We start from the raw sequence: 3,710 nt of genomic DNA, 5'->3' as shown, positions 1-3,710 counted from the left end.
GGCAAGTTGAACGCCAACCTCACATTCTCCGGACTAAAATCTAAGTATTTCCCCCGAACCATTGTAACATAGTTCTTTGGATCCGGGTTCTTACTTTGATCATGGTTCTTGGTGATCCATGCATTGGTATAGAACTCTTGAACCATTAGGATGCCGACTTGTTGGATGGGATTTGTTAGAACTTCCCAACCTCTTCTTTGAATTTCATGTCGGATCTCCGGATACTCATTTCTTTTGAGTTTGAAAGGGACCTCGGGGATCACCTTCTTCTTGGCCACAACATCATAGAAGTGGTCTTGATGGGCTTTGGAGATGAACCTTTCCATCTCCTATGACTCAGAGGTGGAAGCTTTTGTCTTCCCTTTTCCTTTTCTAGAGGATTCTCCGGTCTTAGGTGCCATCAATGGTAATGGAAAAATAAAAAGCTTATGCTTTTACCACACCAAACTTAGAATTTTGCTCGCCCTCGAGCAAGAGAAGAAAGAATTAGATGATGAAGAAGAAGAAAATATGGAAAAGAGGGGGGAGGTGTGTTTCGGCCAAGAAGGGAAAGAGAGGGTTGTGTTGTGTGAAAATGAAGAAGAATGGAAGGCTTTATATAGGGAAGGGAGGGGGGTAAGCTCGGCCATTTAGGGTGGGTTTGGGTGGGAAATTGATTTTGAATTTTGAAGGTAGGTGGAGTTTATGAGGTAGGTTTATGGGGAAGAGTGGATGGATGTGAGTGGTGAAGAGGTGATGGGGAAGAGAGATTGAGGTGATTGGTGAAGGGTTTTGGGGAAGAGTGTTTATAGGATTGTGTGAAAGAGGGGTGAGAAGAAGTGAGTGGAGGTAGGTGGGGATCCTGTGGGGTCCACAGATCCTGAGGTGTTCAAGGATTTACAACCTTGCACCAAATTAGGCATGTAAAATGCCCTTGCACACAACTCTGGGCGTTCAGCGCCAGGTTGGTGCTTGTTATGGGCGTTGAACGCCCATTTGTAGCTTATTTCTGGCGTTGAACGCCAGAACCATGCTTGTTCTCGGTGTTCAGTGCCAGCTCTCCTCCAGGGTGCATTTCTGGCGTTCAAACACCCAGATGCTGCCCATTTCTGGCGTTCAGCGCCAGAAACATGCTCTGTTCTGGCGTTGAACGCCCAAAACATGCTTCTTACTGGCGTTTAAATACCAGTAAGGCCTTCCTCCAGGGTGTGATTTTTTTCTGCTGTTTTTGATTCCATTTTCAATTTTTTTGATTATTTTGTGACTCCACATGATCATGAACCTAAGAAAACATGAAAAACAAAAATAAAATTAGATAAATAAACATTGGGTTGCCTCCCAACAAGCGCTTCTTTAATGTCATTAGCTTGACAGTGGGCTCTCATGGAGCCTCACAGATGTGCAGAGCTTTGTTGAGACCTCCCAACACTAAACTTAGAGTTGGATATGGGGGTTTGACACCAAACTTAGAGTTTGGTTGTGGCCTCCCAACACCAAACTTAGAGTTTGATTGTGGGGGCTTTGGTTGACTCTGCTTTGAGAGAAGATTTTTCTGCTTCCTCTCCATGGATGCAGAGAGAGATCCTTGAGTTGTAAACACAAGGTTGTCCTCATTTAATTGAAGGATCAATTCTCCTCTGTCCACATCAATCACAACTCTTGCTGTGGCTAGGAAAGGTTTTCCTAGGATGATGGATTCATCCTCTTCCTTTCCAGTATCCAGGACTATGAAATCAGCAGGGATGTAAAGGCCTTCAACCTTTACTAACACGTCCTCTACTTGTCCATAAGCCTGTTTTCTTGAATTGTCTGCCATCTCTAATGAGATTTTAGCAGCTTGTACCCCATAGATTCCCCGTTTCTCTATTACAGAGAGGGGCATGAGGTTTATTCCTGAACCAAGGTCACACAGAGCCTTAAAGATCATGGTGCCTATGGTACAAGGTATTAAGAACTTTCCAGGATCCTGTTTCTTCTGAGGCAATGTCAGTTGATCCAGATCCTTTAGTTCATTGGTGAACAAGGGAGGTTCATCTTTCCAAGTCTCAATACCAAATAATTTGGCATTTAGCTTCATGATTGCACCAAGGAACTTGGCAGCTTGCTCTTCAGTAACATCCTCATTCTCTTCAGAAGAGGAATACTCATCAGAGCTCATGAATAGCATAAGGAGGTTCAATGGAATTTCTATGGTCTCTAGATGAGCCTCAGAGTCCTTTGGTTCCTCAGAGGGAAGCTCCTTATTGATCACTGGACGTCCCAGGAGGTCTTCTTCCTTGGGATTCACGTCCTTCTCCTCTCTTGTGGGTTCAGCCATGGTAATTAATTCAATGGCCTTGCACTCTCCTTTTGGATTCTCTTCTGTATTGCTTGGGAGAGTACTAGGAGGGATTTCAGTGATCCTTTTACTCAGCTGGCCCACTTGTGCTTCCAAATTTCTAATGGAAGACCTTGTTTCATTCATGAAACTCACAGTGGCCTTAGATAGATCAGAGACTAAATTTGCTAAGCTAGATGGATTCTGCTCAGAATTCTCTGTCTGTTGCTGAGTGGATGATGGAAAAGGCTTGCTATTGCTAAACCTGTTTCTTCCACCATTATTAAAGCCTTGTTGAGGCCTTTGTTGATCCTTCCATGAGAGATTTGGATGATTTCTCCATGATGGATTATAGGTGTTTCCATAAGGTTCACCTAAGTAATTCACCTCTGCTATTGTAGGGTTCTCAGGATCATAGGCTTCTTCTTCAGAAGTTGCCTCTTGAGTACTGTTGGATGCAGCCTGCATTCCATTCAGACTCTGAGAAATCATATTGACTTGCTGAGTCAATATTTTGTTCTGAGCCAATATGGCATTCAGAGTATCAATTTCAAGAACTCCCTTCTTCATAGGCGTCCCATTACTCACAGGATTCCTCTCAGAAGTGTACATGAACTGGTTATTGGCAACCATGTCAATGAGTTCTTGAGCTTCTGCAGGCGTTTTCTTTAGGTGAATGGATCCACCTGCAGAAGTGTCCAATGACATCTTTGATAGCTCAGATAAACCATCATAGAATATATCCAGGATGGTCCATTCTGAAAGCATGTCAGAGGGACACTTTTTGGTCAGCTGCTTGTATCTTTCCCAAGCTTCATAGAGGGATTCACCTTCTTTCTGTCTGAAAGTTTGAACATCAGCTCTAAGCTTGCTCAGCTTTTGAGGAGGAAAGAACTTGGCTAAGAAAGCCGTGAGCAGCTTATCCCAAGAGTTCAGGCTATCTTTGGGTTGAGAGTCCAACCATATTCTAGCTTTGTCTCTTACAGCAAAAGGGAAAAGCATGAGCCTGTAGACTTCAGGATCTACTCCATTAGTCTTAACAGTATCACAGATATGCAAGAATTCAGTTAAGAACGGAAAAGGATCTTCAGATGGAAGTCCATGAAACTTGCAGTTCTGCTGCATCAGAGAAACTAGCTGAGGTTTCAGCTCAAAATTGTTTGCTCCAATGGTAAGAATGGAGATGCTTCTTCCATGTAAATTGGAATTAGGTGCAGTGAAGTCACCAAGCATTCTCCTTGCATTATTGTTGTTGGGTTCGACTGCCATCTCCTTTACTTGTTCGAAATTTTCAATAAGGTTGTCTCTGGATTATTGTAATTTATCTTCTCTTAGTTTCCTCTTCAGAGTCCCTTCAGGTTCTGGATCAGCTTCAACAAGAATGCCTTTTTCTTTGTCCCTGCTCATAAGAAAG

At 43.1% G+C, this 3,710-nt stretch overlaps 1 non-coding gene across 1 annotated transcript; it reads left to right on the top strand.

Annotated features, from left to right (window-relative positions):
* The first annotated feature begins 3,058 nt into the window (after positions 1-3,058).
* Positions 3,059-3,166, top strand: LOC148561354 (small nucleolar RNA R71). The gene has a single exon (XR_015887680.1). It is a non-coding gene; the product is annotated as a small nucleolar RNA R71 (small nucleolar RNA).
* The last annotated feature ends 544 nt before the right edge of the window (positions 3,167-3,710 follow it).

This window comes from Arachis ipaensis, chromosome B6 (assembly GCF_059453495.1).
Source record: "Arachis ipaensis isolate K30076 ecotype BB chromosome B6, ASM5945349v1, whole genome shotgun sequence".
NCBI classification, from domain to species: domain Eukaryota; kingdom Viridiplantae; phylum Streptophyta; class Magnoliopsida; order Fabales; family Fabaceae; genus Arachis; species Arachis ipaensis.
This window is presented reverse-complemented; position numbering and strand designations above follow the sequence as displayed.